Raw genomic sequence first — 19,410 nt, forward strand, 5'->3', positions numbered from 1 at the left:
TCATAGTTAATTCAAACACAATATTCTTATAGCCTAGAGTCAATATTTTTTTCTATTATTTTTTTGCATGAAAGTTTGTAACATTATATGGATCTCTCTCACAAAAATTAAGTTTTTTTTTACATGAGATGACTTAAAAATACATTTTTTTAAGCGTTGATTTTCCATAAAACAAAACAACGCAAACTTTGTCGTATGATTGAATTTAAAGCTAATATTTTGCAATGACTTATCTCATAACACGTCAAAAGGATCTACAAAGTTTCATGTCATTTCGAATAAGTCTCCATTTATTTAAATTTTTTTATTGAAAGACACATAAATGTAATTTTTTCAAGAGACGTAAATACACATAGGTCTCCAAATCACATTTTGATCAATTTTTTTTATAATATCTATGACAACTAATCAATAAGTTAGTTTGATGGTGAAGATCGATGAGATGAGTTAGGAGTGTGCGCATCTCTAAATTTTAGGTATAAATTTTTTAGATGTCAACGATTTATTTGTTGAATTAGCTAATATAGAAATGTTCTAATTGATCCTCGCCATTAATAGACGGATGGCTTGATTCCCCTACTAATCAGTCGTTAAATTAGATATCGAGTTTTTAAAAAGAAAAAGTGAATAAGGTGGAAGATTTAACCTGCCACCCCCATATTGATCCTCACATATTTTCTTAATGACAAAAATATCTTTGCTATTATTTTTCCAGAAAAAATTTACATATTTATTAAAAAAAACACTTTTACTAGGTTGTAAAATTCAAATTTTTTAATAGTTAAAATGAAATTTATTGTACGACTTTTCGCACTTTCACGAAAATTTGCTTTTTTATCGAAAATTGTGGAAAATCAGGTATATTTTGAAAAAAATATTGCACTTATACCGAAAATAGCAGAATTGCAGGTGAAAAAATGCTAGAAATTTTGAAATTTTCGGTATTTATTTGAAAAAATCAAAACATACCGGCAATTTTTAAAATTTTGGGTTAGCAACTAAAACTTCCGGAAATTTTAAATTTTTCAGTATACCAAAAGTTTTACTTATATTCATTATTTTCGATAATGTAGAATAATGCTTTATTTGTGTGGTCCATAACTGGCAGGATCTTCTACAGAATTTACGCAGTTCTTCACCACTATGTTTTCTATGAAACTATTTCAAAATTTAAAGGTTTTCCCGTCTCTATGATATTGATAATTTACTCTTTATATGTTGTAAATGACATATATTTTAGTCTCAATCTAAAGTATTAGTATGGGCACATACTATGTATATATTTAGGGCCGACCCAATCAATATGGAGGCCCTGTTCTAATATTAAAAATAGGCCTAAATTTTGAGATTAAATTATTTTTTTTCAATTTTTCTCTTTTACTGCAAGAAAAAAACTAAAATATCTCACTCTCTTTTGTATTCATTAATAAGTGATGATCAATTTATTTCGTAGTATTTACGAGCAAACGATCTCCTAGTAATCTTATTGGGAAATTGAGTTCCCACATTAAATTTAAACATTACATTAATAGCAAGAAAATCAATTACATTAATTAGAGAAAATTATAAATTAATTATAAACAACAATTGACAATTAGTAGTTAGAAACATTGACGGGTAGTAATTAGAAATTAGCTAAAAAAACATTGACAATTAGTAATTAGAAAATTAGCCAAAAAATAAAAAGCTAAACTAACATCGTAACATAATAATATTATTATATAATATCCAAGTAATGTTTATCCACATAATAACATTATAACATTGAAAATTGATACTCTATTGACTCAATTTTTTTTTTCTTTTATAAAAAATTAACTACCCAACTGCTGTTCATCATCATCATCATCCACAAAATAACCATCCAATTGCAATTAAATTAGTACTATAATATTAATTAATAATTATGACATAGATTTAAGATCTTAACAAAATTCAAAAAAAAATTATCAGCAAACAACTCACAGTCACATACTACTCTATTGTTCAATGAATGATACAAGAAAATAAAAGAGAAGAAAAAAAAACCTACCTGACCGAGGAGATGAAAGAGATAAATAACAATGTCAGTAATCCGTATTGAAGAGTAATTCAATAGAAGATGGACTGATCTTCTGATGGTTACTCAGAAGATAGTTTTGACCAGAAGATGTTATCTGGGTCCCATTAGCTTAGCTGTTTAGTAGTAAGGGTACTTTAGTATTTTTGTAGTACTGTACTGTTTGTACCTTAGACTTATTCACTAAGTTTACTGTTTTAGGGCTTATGTGGCAAGATTTTCTTTTCTTATAAATAGCCTTGTAATAGCTATCATTAATAGTAGAATACAACATTTATTCTCTCATCTCTTTTGCGCCGTTATTCTCTTTGTCACCATCTTTATTCATTGTGCACCAACAATTGGTATCTAGAGCTCCGGTTCCAAACACAGGGAAACACGAGTGAACGTGAGTTTGTGTGACTGTGTGATTGATTTTGTTTCTGGGAAACAAAAGTTGTGTTGAATCACATTTTTTCTTGACTGTTTGTGGGTTGGGAAACACTGTGTGAGTGTGAGTGAAATCTGTTTTTGTCTGCACAAGTTTAAAGATGAGTGGAAGCAACTTGAATACCAAACTTCTAGTTCTTGATGGTAAAAATTGGAATAGATGGATGATTCAAATGCGTGTATTATTTGGTGCTCAAGATGTTCTAGATCTTGTCACTGGAGGATATATTCCGGTTGCAGCGGATGCAACGGAAGAACAAAGAGAAGCGCAGAGAGAGACGAAGAAGAGAGACCAAAAGGCGTTGTTCTTCATCCATCAGTGTGTGGATGTGAATGTGTTTGAGAAGATTGCTGATTCTATGACGTCAAAGGAGGCGTGGGATATACTGGTCAGGTGTTACGGTGGTGACGTATCAGTGAAGAAGGTGAAGCTTCAATCCCTGAGAAAGCAATATGAGAATCTCAACATGAAGAACAATGAGAAAGTCTCTGAGTATATCTCTAGAGTGATTGTGATCACTAATGAGATGAAGGCTTGTGGAGAAACTCTTTCTGAACAAGTAATCATAGAGAAGATATTGAGGTCACTTACTCCTCAATTTGATTATATTGTTGTATCCATTGAACATTCTAAAGATCTGGAAACCATGAGAATAGAAGAGTTGCAAAGCAGTTTAGAAGCACAAGAGTTGCGTCTGACTGAGAGAACTTTTGAGAGAGAAGTTGAGCAAGCTCTGAAGGCTTCTTTTGTCAAGAAGGACCAGAAGCATAGACGTGGTGATAGATTCCAGAAGGAAGCCTCAACTTCTGATGAGAAGAGATATCAGAAGGGAAAGGATAAGAAGAAAGTTCAATGTTACTGTTGCAAACAGTTTGGCCATTTTGCTAGAGACTGTTTGGCAAACAAAGGAAGGAGATCAGAAGAAGAAAATATAGCCAGAGGAGGATCAGATGATGAACCTGTGCTATTGATGGCTTCAGAGTCGGACAAAAGATGTTCGTCAGAATGGTGGTATATGGACACTGGGTGTTCAAATCACTTGACTGGAAACAAACAATGGCTGATAGACTTTGACTCTGAAAGGAGGACAAAGATCAGATGTGCTGATGATAAGTACCTATATGCAGAAGGTATGGGAAATGTCAAAGCCAAAGTGAAGAATGGAAAGACTGTTCTGATCAAGGATGTTTGGTATGTTCCTGGAATCAGAAGCAATCTGATGAGTGTGGGTCAGCTCATTGAGAAAGGTTTCTCAGTTGTTATGAAGAACAACATCTTGAAGTTGTATGATCCCAATCAGAAGTTGATTATGCAATCTGAACAGGGAATCAACAGAACATTCAAGGTGAATGTAGAAACAGCTGAAACAGAGTGTCTGAGTGCTGAAGGCTCAAAAGGTGATAGTAAGCTGTGGCACAAGAGGTTGGGGCACTTGAACTATAGAAGTCTGGGGCATCTAAGTTCTAAGAAGCTCGTACGTGGCATTCCTAAGATTGTAAAGCCTGAGAAGTCATGTGAGGTATGCATGAAAGGCAAACAACCCAGATTGCCATTTGTATCAGAAGTTACTCCAAGAGCAAAGCATGCTCTGGGAGTAGTGCACTCTGATGTGTGTGGACCATTTCCAGAACCTTCACTTGGAGGAAATAGGTATTTTGTGTCTTTTGTGGATGAGTTCACAAGAATGACGTGGGTAACTCTCATTAAGTTTAAGAATGAGGTGTTTACAGAATTCCAGAAGTTCAAGGTGAAGGCTGAGAAGCAGAGTGGTCAGAAGATAAAGATTCTCAGAACCGATGGTGGAGGCGAGTATAACTCTACAGAATTCCAGAAGTTCTGTGATGATAATGGAATTGAGCATGAAGTTACTGCTCCTTATACTCCTCAACACAATGGTCTTGCTGAACGTAGAAACCGTACTTTGCTTGATATGACGAGAAGTATGCTTAAAGAGAAGAAGCTTCCTCATACTCTATGGGGAGAAGCTGTTGCTACTGCAGCATATGTGCTCAACAGGTGTCCAACGAAGAGGCTGAAGGAAATTGTTCCTTTAGAGAAGTGGACTAAAGAGAAACAGAGTGTTAGTCATCTGAAGGTTTTTGGTTCTGTGTGTTACAAACACGTTCCAGAAGCTAGAAGGAAGAAGCTGGATGATAGAAGCAAAGTGATGTTATTGGTGGGGTACCATAGTACAGGTGCATACAAGCTCTATTGTCCAGAGACTAACAAAGTTGAAGTCAACAGAGACGTCATTGTGAAGGAATCATAAGTTTGGGATTGGAGAAAGTCTCAACCAACTTCTGATGTAGAGATAACTTTTGAAGAAAAGTTAGAGTCAGAAGATGAAGAATCTTCTGAAGACGAGTCAGAAGATGAAGCATCTTCTGAAGATGAGTCAGATGGAGAATCTGATTCTGATCCAGATTCTGATGATGATCCAGAGTCTGGTGGTAGTCATGATTCTGGAAGGGAAAACTCTGAAGACATAGGGTCTGGAGGACAAGCTTCTGGAGATGATCATGGAGGTGGTGACTCTGGAGTAGCTGACTCTGAAGTAGCTCAGCGACCACAAAGAGTCAGAACTATACCAAGAAGGTTTACAGATTTTGACATGTTGCAAGACACAGAAGTTGACTCAGAAGGAGAGGTCATTCAGTGCGCCATGTTAGTAGATTCTGAACCAGTGAGTATAGAAGAAGCGCTCAAGAAGAAGGTCTGGCTGAATGCCATGAAAGAAGAACTTGAGGCTATAGAAAGAAACAAAACTTGGAAGCTGACAGAACTTCCAAAGAAGAAGAAAGCCATCAGCGTCAGATGGGTTTTCAAAGTAAAGCTGAAGCCAGATGGATCAGTTGGTAAACACAAAGCAAGGCTAGTGGCTAGAGGTTTTCTTCAGAAACCTGGACTAGATTACTTTGAGGTGTTTGCTCCTGTAGCTAGACATGAAACAATCAGACTGGTGATTGCGTTAGCTGCGAACAGAGGTTGGTCCTTGATGCATCTGGATGTAAAGTCTGCATTTCTGAACGGTCCATTACAAGAGGAGGTATACGTGTCACAACCCCCTGGCTTTGTGAAAAAGAATAAGGAAGGGATGGTGTACAAATTACACAAAGCTCTGTATGGATTGAAGCAAGTGCCCAGAGCTTGGAATTTGAAAATTGATTCATTTTTCAAGAAGCAAGGGTTTCAGAAGTGTGAGATGGAATATGGAGTTTATGTGCAACATTCTGGAAGCAATATGATTATGTTGTGTCTTTATGTTGATGACATATTGCTTACGGGGAGTTGTCCAGAAGATCTGATGAAGTTCAAGAAGGTGCTGATGAATGAGTTTGAGATTACAGACCTTGGGAAAATGTCATATTTTCTAGGGATGGAGATTTTGTACTCAGAAGATGGTATCATTCTGCATCAGTTGAAGTATGAGTTAGAACTTCTGAAGAAATTCAAGTTGGAGAATTGCAAAGCTGCTGTTACACCGTCAGAAGTGAATCAGAAGTTGGACTCTGATTCTGAAGGTGAAGATGTTGATGCTACGGTATTCAAACAGCTGGTTGGTTCTCTAAGGTATTTGTGTAATACCAGGCCTGATATATGCTATGCAGTTGGATTGGTTAGTAGGTTCATGAGTAAACCTAAGTGGTCCCATTACCAAGCTGCTGTCAGAGTCTTGAGATATGTCAAGGGAACTCTGAAGTTTGGCATATTATTTCCTTATGGGAGAAAGGAAGAATCAGAGTTATTGAGTTATTCTGATTCTGATTGGTGTGGAGACAGAGTTGATAGAAGGAGTACTTCTGGATATTTGTTCATGTTTCTGGGAGGCCCTATCTCTTGGAGTTCCAAGAAGCAACCTGTTGTTGCTCTATCAACCTGTGAAGCTGAGTACATCGGAGGCGCTGTAGCTGCATGTCAAGCTGTGTGGCTTCTGAATCTATTAGAAGACCTGAAGATTAGGGTGAAGAAGCCTCTGAAGCTGATGATTAATAACAAGTCTGCAATCAATCTTGCCAAGAATCCGGTGTTACACGGAAGAAGCAAGCATATTGAGACTAAGTATCATTTCTTGAGAAGCCAAGTCCAGAATGGAACATTAGAAGTTGTGCACTGTAGCACTCAGAAGCAAGTGGCAGATGTTCTGACGAAGGCGATCAAGACGGATCAATTTCTGCTCTTGAGGGATGGAATTGGCGTTGTCAGTTTTGATTGAAGAATATGAATTAAGGGATGGTATTGAAGAGTAATTCAATATTCAGAAGATGGACTGATCTTCTGATGGTTACTCAGAAGATAGTTTTGACCAGAAGATGTTATCTGGGTCCCATTAGCTTAGCTGTTTAGTAGTAAGGGTACTTTAGTATTTTTGTAGTACTGTACTGTTTGTACCTTAGACTTGTTCACTAAGTTTACTGTTTTTGGGCTTATGTGGCAAGATTTTCTTTTCTTATAAATAGCCTTGTAATAGCTATCATTAATAGTAGAATACAACATTTATTCTCTCATCTCTTTTGCGCCGTTATTCTCTTTGTCACCATCTTTATTCATTGTGCACCAACAATCCGAAGCCACGTTCGTTTTGCCGTATCTTCTTTGACGTCGTAAACTGATGGCGGACGGTGGTGCGGCGTTTTGTTACAGTGATGCGGTAAGAAGATTCCTTACAGATTTACAGTGGCGCAGTGTTTAGTTATGGTGGTGCGGTATTTCTGTTACGGCTGTGTTACTAACCGTGTGCAGCGCTAACATAAGGAGAGAAAGAGGGAGAAGAGCTAAAGCTTTGTTTTCCTTATTTATTTCACAGCTTTGAGAACCGAGAAGAGAGGGGGGAGAGAGCCAACGTTTGGTTTACCGTGTTTCAACTTTGGCGGCTCTGAGAAAAGGAAGACACAGTAATATTTAATTTTCCTTTTTTTTATATTGAGTAATAATAGTAATATTGGGCCCCCAGGATTGTGAGAGGCCCAGTGCTAAAGCACTGCCTGCAACTGGAAAGGGCCGGGCCTGATATATTTTATCGGGTGATTTTTTTATCAAGTCAGTTATTAAAAAAAATTAATGCAGAAAAATTTGAAAATTTTACCTTGTTGAAAGAGGTCCACAAACAGGTAGACTAGGTTATAAAAATTTGTCAATAAACATGTCCATATTATTCATGGGATCTAACATACTTTAAAATATATTTTTTCTGGTCTAAATTATAAGTAAATATTATCTTTTTAAGTTCATTGAGTAATGAATGTATCTGATCTATATAAAAGATCAAATACTTTCATTATTCAATAAACTTAAAAAGAGAATATTCACTTATAATAATGGCCAAAGAAAATACAAGTTTTAGAAAAATGGATTTAAGAACCTCTCAAAATTTGTTCTCCAAAGATCACAACTATGTATAATTAGTGATAGAGAAAGCAGTGTAAATAAAAGCTTATGTATGGGTCTGCATACCTCTGTTATTACACTAATTAATACAAGAGCATATTTCACAAATCACATTTCAAAGATACTTTGAGGGTGTGTGGATAGTATTTGCCATGCAAGTCCTAGTGGTTAGGCCCATAACATCTTTTGTTTGTTGAGTATCACAATGGTTGAACTATCTAGGCCCGTGTCCAGCTTTGATTTGTGTGCGATTTTTGTTGGTTCAAAAAAGATGGTTAATATAAAATAAAATAAAAAGTTTATACAAAAAATAGTTAAATTAAAACTTACATGGGGCGTGACAATGTAGATTGAATTTTCATCATATTAGTTCTCTAGTTTTTTATATAATTAAATTATTAATAAAACATAAATTCCTTCCAAAAATAAAATATAAAATATAAAATATTAACAATGAAAATATGGAATTTTTTATTAAATATTTGTTGTCACATCTCTATCAATGTGACTTGTAAGTTTATTGTTCATTATTATGCAAAATAACTCCAAATTTATTTGCGGAAAGATTCTTTTAAGGTTTAGTAACTTGAGAACGATATTTAAAAATTTAAAAGTAAAGATATCAAAATCTTAGTTTGTCTATTGATGATAACTATCTTTTTTTTTTTTAGGAATTCAATCGTTGAAAGAATCAGTGAGTATCTTATGGAGAAATATGACTCCTTTTTGTTGTTGTTAATAATAGAAAAATATGATTTTGATAAAAGCGCGGTTGCCTTATTTTCATTAAAGTTGTCATATCTATCATCACTAAATTATTTCTTGGAAATTTCTTTACCCACCTTTCTATGGGTCACCCCAGCGAAAACCCCAGTTTACCCCTGCTTCGGAAATGCATTTCTGAATTTTTTTTTTTTTAAATTTTTCCAGACTTCGGAAATGCATCTCCGAAAACACCAAATGGAGGGTGTTTTCGGAGATGCACTTCCGAAAACACTTTTTTTCAGATTTTAGTGTAATTCGAAAGTGAATTTCCGAATTATGCAAAAGTCTATTTTTTTATGTTTTTTCTAATAGTCCCGTACGAAAGATATACAAATCGTATAATATATACAAAACGGAAAAGCCGAACAAAACAAACGACATATCAACGTAAAATACTAATATAATAAATAAAATTCAAATAATATATACAGACCGAGTCATAGTGTGCGAAATATATAATCCGAATACAAAAAAAAAATAAACCCGGACCCCTACTGGGTATGTCAAACCCTCTCTCCCTGGGACCTCCTCTGCCGCCTGTATGCCGTCACACGGCCCGCTCAGTGACGATCCTCTCCATCACGGCGACTGCCTCTGGACCGCCCTGATCAACGATACCTCGATCCAACGCGTCCCGCCCAAGCATCTCTATCCGCAGACAGATCGGCAGAATATCAATGGCATGGTCATCCTCGGCCTGCTGGTTCTCCAGGATCTCCTCGTGTGCTGGCCTAGGAGCGCCGGGAGCGTCGGGTCTCATCAGAGGATGTGACACCCAATAGAACCATGTGACATACCCCTCCACACTGTGCCAGTCCTGGGTGACCCGAATGCGACGATACTCCTCCGGGACCACATGACGCTCTCAATCCTCAAATATGCCAGTGAGCTGCACTCGGGTCACTGTGTCGGGAGCAGCCTCAAAAGGTGACCTGGGTATCATCTGCACAAATCCAAACTGCCGCATGCACCGCTCAGGGAGATACCGCACCATGGTGTTGGTCCCGCACGCCAACCAGCCAGAATATAACGAGATGCTGTCAAAGGGGACAACATCAGTGTAGTCGCTGAATGGCCTCCAACAGATGTCATCGTGCATCGTGCGGTCGAGGTACCCACGGTATGGTCTCACTGCATTGTTCCCCCTCTGGAGAACGTATCGGGCGGCCCTGGGCATCTCGTCCTCGTACTCAGGATCAACGCGGAAGCCGTGGATGCGGGGGAAGTAGGAGATGATCCAGCTCTGAAACACAAACACGATAATGTATTAAAAATAAATATGAAACATAAATAAATGTGAAACAATTAAAATGAAACGTACCGTAAGTAGTGTGCAGGATCCGCTCAACTGCCTGGTCCTCCAGTTGGAGGCCTCATTCAGCTTCTGGTATAGGTATGCCAAAACAGCTGACCCCCAGTTCCACTGGTTAACGGTAGTCAAGTCCATGAAATAGCGGAGGTAGGTCACGTCGACGTACCTTGCACTCTTGTCCACAAAGAGTGCAACGCCTACCACAAACATGTACCAGCACCGGAGAGCGCAGCCACGATGATACTGCACAAATAGGGCGTCATCCGCCTCCTCAGATTCGGCCTCCGCCACAAGGTGGTGCTCGAAATAAGATTTCAGTGTGGTGAACCGGATATGAGGCCCATTTGTCGTCTGGCACTCAAAGTCAGCAACTTCTGGCTCCATACCCAAATAGAGCGCCATCCACTCAATAGCTTCGATCCTCTGGATCCGGGAGTGGTCCATCAGCGTCCCCCTGATCGGCAAGTGGAGAAGACACTGCACATCGTGCAAGGTGATCGTCATCTCCCCAACTGGTAAGTGGAAAGAAGACGTCTCCCTGTGCCACCTCTCCACAAAGGCACCCTACATGCCGTGGCTGATGGTGGTATACCCCGTCATGCACAGCCCACTAAGCCCTGAAGCTCTCACCGCGTCGTTAAACAACTCAGCCTCCGGTTTAAAGAGATTGAAAACCTTCCGGGAGTGGTTCACCTGTTTCAAAGTCTCTCTCTCCTGTTACAACAAAAACAAATAAAAAAGTATGTTAATTAGACCGTTAAGAAAATGTTGAATAAACGGCTAAATTAAAAACGGTTAAATAATAAAGTCGGGCAAATTATAAAAAATACCTCTCCCCCCAGATACGCCGAGCGACGTGCTCGTGGTAGGTAATCAGCAAGGTAGTGTCACTGGGCCCTCCCGGGTAGCCCTCCTCCTGCTCCTCCTCCTCCTCCCCGTGTGGAGGGTCAACATCCGGTACCTCCTCCGCCTCGTGGTATGTAACTGCCTCCTCCTCATCCTCCTCCTCCTCTCATTGGCGGGAAGAAGATACCCGAGCCAGACGACTCCTCGATCCAGATGCAGAAGTACCCTCGTCCATCTGCAAGGGAACTCGCACACGTCCCCGTCCCTGCGTCGACGCCAGCTGCGCCGCCCGCTCGCGTCCAGCCGACGCAGTCTAGGTCTCTCTACCCTGTCTGATGTGTGCTGGGTTGCCTGCCATGTTCCTGAAAAGAATTGAAATCAATAAGAATGCGAAACAATTGAAAAAACAAAAAAAAAATGAAATTCTGGACCACTTCGGAAGTTCATTTCCGAAATTGGGAATGGAGGTGTTTTCGGAAATGAACTTCCGAATCACCCCTGCGAAGCTCACTTCTGCAACTTCCATGGCAGACCCCAAAATCCAACATTAAAACAACTTATAATACTTCTAAACAACCTAAATACTACTAACAACCTACCCCTATATCATTTTTGCAATTTCTAACAACCCTAACATGCATTTGAATTATGGATCTAAGGATTATAAAACTTACAAATTGAAGTGATTGAGAAGCTTTTGAATGTAGTAGTGCAAGTAGATGGAGCCTTTGATGTAGCCTTGGAAGTGGTTTGCAAAAAATCTCTTTGGGGTTGAGTTTGAAGTTGATTTAGGGTAAATGAATTGGGGGGGAGGGGGCTGTTTTGCTAAATCTGCAAAACGCGCAGTATTTCGGAAATGCACTTCCGAAATGCTGTTTTCGAAAATGCATTTCCAAAATAAGACAAATTTTGAAAAAAAAAAAGGCGCTTTCGGAGATGCATCTCCGAAAATAACATTTTCTTGCATTTCGAAAATACATTTCCGAAGTAAGAGGTATATGTGGTTTTTCACCAGAGGTGACCAAGAAAGTAGGGAGGTGGGTAAAGAAATTTCCTTATTTCTTTCATTTAGACCTTTTACACATTGTTTTTAAAATTGAATCTTTATTTTTAAAAAAAGTATTGGAGGAGAGGGTCGTAAAAGTGCTTAAGGTTCATTAATATAAGTGGATTGTAGTATATTGTGTTCGTGATTCGTGTGGCTTTAGCACTCGTAACACATAATATTTAACATGATTTTACGGGGATATTAATGTTATGGTGTAAAGCTGACAAAGATGGACGTTAGTTTAATAAGTTGAATAATATAAAAAGGGATATGAATGTGGTTGCTTAGAGGATTCAAATTGAATTCAACTTAGTGGAGGGATATCCTAAGTTTTGACGATGGTTTGATAGAATTGGGGCAAATCATCTTTTTAAAAAGATATTTAAAAGATTGGGCAATTATAATAATACTTTTTTTTAGCTCGATCTATTGTTGGAGGTGTGGCTTGGGGTCCTTTGTGTGTTCGATACAATAGGTTGTCTAGTTTAGTTGTGGGTAAATACATTATGGTGACAAATATATTTAAGTATATTGATTGGTCTTGGAAACACCTATCTAGTTCATAAAAGAGGGAGTGAACTTAGATTCAACGGTCAATTATGATGAAGGTCTGATGTCTAGATGTTCCACTTTAAAGGAAGAAGAACTTGCAAATACTCTGATGTTTAAGTCAGTGATATTCAAAAGATAGCGGTTTTAGGGTTAAAATAGTGTATGTTGATTTGACACATTTGTTAAAATTTTATAGTAGGGTTCTAAGGTTATTAAGGACCTAGAACCTTCTAATTTGGAAGTTGTAAGAAATGACAAATGTCATAGGATCCTCCAAATGTATGATGTAGTGGCTATGCTCCTTCTACTTGTAGGTCCATTTATGGTTATCCATTGTTAGAACCTTCTCGTAAATAACTACTATAAAGGAGTGACGATGTCAACCTAACTATTGTTAGTGTACTCCTAACTCGTGGGATTCTTTTTCACCACTACATGGTTAGTAGATTTGACGCTAGCAATTCTAGGTTGAGGGTGAATTTAATGTTCCCCCTCCAGAATTTAGGTGTGATGATTAAAGTATGAGAAATCATAGTATAGTGATCTGCATTATCGATAACTTTTCCTTGGTACTTCCACGTGTCCCTAAGTGATTAGCTTCTTGTGTTTTCTGGATTTTAAGGTTTTCCTTTGATCTTCTAGGTTTCTTGGTTAAAACACTATCTATAAATAAGGATTATTTGCTTCTTACTCCCCCTTGCTATATTCTTTGTCTATGCTTCTTTCTTAATATTTAGTTATTTGCCTTTGTGGCTTCCAACTCCTCGTCATTGCATTCATCTTTCCACGAAGATTTGTATCTTGGTATGATCATTTCCTTCTTCTTGACATGTCTATTTTCTTTATGTTCTAAAACCCAAGTAAAATGGTGTTTACTGATGGTGACATTGTTTGTTACATGTTGAGTATTATCGTGAAATACTTTAAAAATTATAAACGGTGGTGACGCCTTCTTAAGGTATCCCCTTATTTTTATAAGTTGTCTGAAGCTTGAAGAATCTACTAATGTGATTTTTGGGTTGAAGGGGAGTAACGAGTGTTTGGAATGTTTTCACTGTCTGACCCTCTTTTAGGGACAAGTTTTGTAGTTGAATCTCCTCGATATCCCAATGGTAATCTTTTTACGCCTCATGGAATGGAATGGTCGAGGGATGTCATTTACCTTGTATAGCTTGTGTCGGGTTCAGTTTATTCTCGTCTAGATGGGTTACAATCATTTAATCTAGGATCGGATATGGGGAACCTGATTGAATGGGTTGTCACTGTCTCTTCCTAGGAGTACCGTATATGTGGTTGATGCCTTATAAGTATTTTTCCATGTATAAAGTTACTTTTTGAAAGACTGGGTTGCAATTTCCCTTTACTCTATTCAAGCATCATCAGTTGGTGAATATGTTTTTGGTTCCTTTATAAGTTTATCTCTTTATTTGAGCTTACATAAGGGGTCTCTAGAACTCGTATGTCGTCGTTAAAGAGAGACTTTGGGTCTACGTCTTGTACACTAAGATTTACATAAACTAGGGATTCTTCTGTCACATCCAAGGTTCGTTTACATTTAAGCATTTTGTTCATGTTTTCAAAACTTTGCCATTTTCACCCATTAGTTTTAGGTGGCAATATGTTGTTGTTATGCCTCTTATTGTGACTTCTCATGAGATGATATGTGTCACCAATACTTCGTGCAAGATGCATTTTAATCGATTTTGGTCTTGTGATCATTATAAGTGACATCGGGAAAGCGTGTATCTCAAACCCTAAGACCAAAAGGGATTTTGATGTTGAGTTTTTTAGAATTATTTTGAATTATGTGATGTCCTTTGATATGTGAACTTCACCTTGCCGTACATACATGGTATCCTTGTTTGTCTCTGCAAAATAAGAGTCTTTTTCTATGTTTAGTATGTCGTGATATCATGATTTTTTATTTTCCTCTTACATATCGTTTACTAACGTGTTCTGTTTGTTTTGTAGCTAAAATTGTTAGTGCGAACATTATTAGATATAATTTGGACCAAAAATACAAATTCTCTTGCACGGGTACTTCTACTGCAGGTCCTTTTAATGTTGTCTAATCTAATCACTTCACAATTATGTGGACCTGAAAGTAATGAAGAGATTACTGACTATTTCATGTTATTGTCCCTCGCAATACCAAAGAAAGGACATGTCACTCTCGATGAAGCCTGCGAAAATGGCTTGTGATAGAAATTGCTTAATATTTCCAAGAATGTTTCCCTCCATCTTAACTATTCTTTCTTTGACCCCTTTAGAACTTTGCTACTTAGTGTATGAGGAGGACGCCAAATGTGCAGTCGACTTGGGACCTTTAAGGCGTCAAGAGGCCATTTCATAGTGCATTGCTTGTGTGGCCCAAATGATGGCCATAAATTTCTTTTCTTTGAGGTTTTGATGAATTATATTTTCTTTTCTTTTCTAGTGATTTTAACCATTTTCTGAGAGAAGTCTAAGAGGATGTGAATCGAGAACTATATATGCAAACTAAGTTAGATGATGGGTGGTAAAAGTTGAAGTAATGTGACTAAAGCGGTGTCGAGAAAATTTGGGAGTGGCTAATAAAAAATGTGAAGCCTCTGAGAGCAAAGTGGAAAATATTTTGGGTGCATAGGGTTCATTTTTTATGAAAAAAAGGATATGGCCGAGACAATATCTATGATGTATTTACAAAACGGGATAATTGTGGAGGTTTAACTATAGGAGGTCGAGAAGAGGATCATGTTTCTCATTAAAGAGGATGAAAACTCGAAGAATATTTGTAATGTAGGTTATATTCTTAACGCGCGCGCGCGGGGGTGGGGGGGGGGGGGAGATGAAAGTCCTTAGCACGAAGAATACTTAACTTAAATCATAAGAAATCACATGAAAAATCCCAACAATCACATTTCATATGTTAACCTTATTTCACTTCCCCTAACTTCAATTTAGTTCTATAAACAAAACGGCATTTCTAAAAACTTCTCTTAGAATCATAAAGATTATGTAACTACTTTGATATCTCATCATTCATTGTGGATATTATATATATATATACTTACCACTGTGTTTGTACTATACATCAACAAAATGGTGTTGTTTTCAGGGACTGATATTTAGATATTATAAGATTTTCGATAATTTTCATAATTTTAAATACTCTTTTAAATTGTTCATATATATATGCATAAATTTAATTATTTAAACTATTGAAACAATTGTCAAAGCTTCCATAACAAGTCAAAGAAATGCAATAAGGGCCTAAGCACAAACTAGTTTTTTATTGTGAGCTTTGTGCAGGAGACTGTCGCGGTGCAAAAAATCTTTGAGGCGTGCTCAAAATCAATGAACTCGTCACCAAAATTTATTTAAAACTGAAAAACATTGATTAAACCTTTAAAGAACAAAAATATGGTTTTCACAACCAAATTTAGGTCCGAGATTCAATTAAGCGCATGGAAGGTATTAGCACCCTTCAACATTATTTAAAGAAAACAGTTACCTCTTATTAATTTTGCAAAATATATTGTTTACCTTATTATATTGATTTTATCCTAATCATTAAGCACAAAGTATGACCTATTTACAAGAAAAAAGGGGGCGGAATGGTTTTTTATTATTAATGTGCTTGACAATATTTGATTCTTGCTCCTACATATTTTTCGGTGCGATGGAGAATTCAAAGTTACATGGTTCTTGGTAGAAAAATGTTGTATGTTGTTTGATTGGTTATGATTATTTTTAGGAAAAAGACAAGTGTTAGAATAAGCCAGCTATACGACATGTATCAAAATACTCGAAGATAAAAGGGATATACATCTAATTGATCATTTTTTTAATCCAAATTTTGTTTATAAAAGAAAATAGTCAACATGAATTGAGTCTTAGCCTTTTAAATGAAATACAAGTGTTTGGATAAGCAAGCGATAAGACTTGTGTCCTAACACTCGAGGATAAAAGAGATTTACATCCAATTAATTATTTCTTAATCCATTTTAGTTTAATGAAAAATATGATATTCAAAATGACCAACTTGTACAAGTTGCATCTTAAAAACCCAACATTTAGATAGACGTACAAATATTTAACCGCTCACAAGATTTTATTTTTTTTACTTTTTATTATTTTGATAAAAACATATGAACTTTTTGACATGGGTAAATCATAATATTTTTGCATTAAAAAAAATGTTCAAAGAAAATATTTAGTCATTTTAATAAAATAAAATAGTAGTACATTTTTTTTGTTTATTATTGATTCACAACACTAAAGTGCAAATAAAAAAAATCTAAAAGTTTTAAAGATAATTAAATGAAATAGAAATATAATTTTGTTTTTATTTATTGCTTATTGTTGATTAGAAAAATAAAAATAAAACATCAATATAATACAATTAAAAAACATTCTAATTAAATACAACATAAAAATATCTTTATGTTATGAATAAATTAATGGGTTAGGCCAAAGAAACAAGCTCAACTAAGGCTCAATTCTAACATTAACTTAAATTAAACCCTTGAACACAAAATAATAAAGCAGCCTCATAGCAAAACAACAAAGTAAAATAAAAATAGTAAAACAAGGAAACAACAAAATAGTAGAAACACCAACATAACAAAACAACAAAAACAATAAGTCAGCAAAATAGCAAAAACAAGAAGACACCAAAACAGAAAATAGCAAAAACAACGAGAAACATACAAATTTGGCCGAGTGGAGGCTCGATCGGAGCAAGGGGTTGTGCGTAGTGGGTCATTGTGCTTGGAGCAATGGCACAATAATCCTCTTCTTTTTGTTTATTGTTTTTCATTTTTGATTCGCTATGGTGTTATGTTGTTGTTGTATTCTATTGTTGTTGTTGTGTTCTATTTTGCTGAATTTGAATGGAGAAAAAAATTCGTGATAGTAGTTAGCAGAGTAATTTTATGCTTGTGTTTTTTTGGATTTGTGATATGTTTTGTGACTTTCCAAAAGTTCTCTATTTCGATACTTTTCTACCATATTGATACTAAAATATTAGGTCAATAAAGGAAAAAAATGATATTGGTAAATGCAATAAAAAAATGTTTTGTGAGATATTTGTCATATTGGTAAAAGATCCTTACAAATAAATTTCATATATACTTGATTTTTTTGTGATTTTTATTTATGTAATTTTTATAGTAAATGTGTGTTTTTTTAAAAATATTTAAAGATTAAATAATTTTATTTTTTAAAAAATATTTGTAGATTATTTGCAACGAAATAAAAAATGGTGAATATATGACAAATGACTGAAATGACCATCCCACAAGTTATTGTTCTCTGCTAGATGAATGAGTGAATATTCTAAACAATGGCAATATAAAAATAACAACAACTCAAATTAGAAACAAGGATGGAGACAAGAAACACAACCTTCCAACAAAAAACATATGTACCATAATTACAACTACTAAATTACAACCAGACTCTTTCTCAACAAGACAAATTTCAAAATTAGAGGATACTTTAAATCAGTTTATGCAACTGTGAAAATAAACCTAAAAAACATTATTGCATCAATTAAAATCTTGAAACTCGGGTTTGTCAAATAGCCAAGCAATTAGCTGATGAACAAGGTGGAGAATTTTATGTCAACAATCAAACCAACCAGAAGGAGCACTACAAAGCCATTACAACTTGGAGCAATAGAGAAAGTGGAAACAATAGTAATGAAGAAACAGAAAGAGTTGTCGTTGAGTTAAAAGAAAAACAAGAGGGAAAGGAAAGTTGTTGTTGTTTATTGGTTTGTGTATAGACAACAGAGATAAACTTTGTTTGAAATCAAAATTTGTGGTAAATATCGGTGACGATTGTGCTAGAGAATCGGGTTCCATTTAGAGACGATGACATCGTGGAGTCCAAACTTGCACACAATCTTTTGCCAGTAGTAACAGAGAACTCTTTCGGCTGTGTTTTTGGCGACAACTTCCGCTTCTATCTACTTTATGAAATAATCATAACCTATAATAAAAAACTTTAGTTGCCCTAGCACTAGGGTGAATAATCCTAGGATGTCCACAACCATTGGTAAAAAGGATAGAGCAATGTCATGGGATGAAGAAGTTCACCTAGGGCGTGATGGGGGTCGGGGTGTCTCTGATATTGGTCACACCTTTTGATGAAGGTTACCTTGTCCTTTAGCAATGTGGGCTAATAATATCTCTCCCTTAATATCTTGTGGGTGAGAGCTTTAACACAATTATGATTTTCGCAGCCCCTTGGTGAACCTCGACGAGGACTAGAGAGGTCACATGCTCCCCACAAACATCTAGAATTAGGGAGGCTCTTCCCAACCTATAAAGTTTTCCTCCAAGGAGGGCGTACTTTGCAGTCTTCTTCTAGACCTTCTTTACTTCCCCTTCATCTTGAAGGTGTTATCCCTCCTCCAGGTATTATAGTATAGAAGACATTCAACTTGATTCTGGGGTGACCTCTAAGGTGTAGACCTCTCCCTCCTCAATATTGGGGGTGGCAATAGCCTCTTGAATTACTGTTCGATTAAACCTCGCTGCTTTTGAATTGGCGAGTTTCGATGGGAGGTCGGCCCTAAAGTTTTGTTCCCTAGGAACGTTCTCAACTTTGAAAGATGTAAAGTGTGTTGATAAACTTCGTACCTTATGGATATATTTTACCAACTGCGATTCTTTGTCCTGATACTTATTGGTTACTTGGTTGGTGACTAGCTGGAATCGTTTTTGGCCTTCAACCTAGTGGCACTTATTTCTAGGTAGAAAACCATGCTACCGATAATAGCTTTTTATTGTCATTGGTTATTATTAGCTTTAAACTCAAACTTCAGTGCTTGTTTGATCAATATGCTTATTTAAACTCAAACTACATATGCCTTTGTGTCCTTTTTCTTTGCTTCTGGACGAGCACTGAGCTCATCGCTTGATCAGTGACTGAAAGATAAAGGATCATTGGAGATCATTCCCTCGGGAGAGTGAAGATAGGCAGTAACCTGAGGAAGGCATTTATTTTAGATAAATCCTCCTCAC

The sequence above is a fragment of the Vicia villosa genome, linkage group LG2 (genome assembly GCF_029867415.1).
Source record: "Vicia villosa cultivar HV-30 ecotype Madison, WI linkage group LG2, Vvil1.0, whole genome shotgun sequence".
NCBI lineage: Eukaryota > Viridiplantae > Streptophyta > Magnoliopsida > Fabales > Fabaceae > Vicia > Vicia villosa.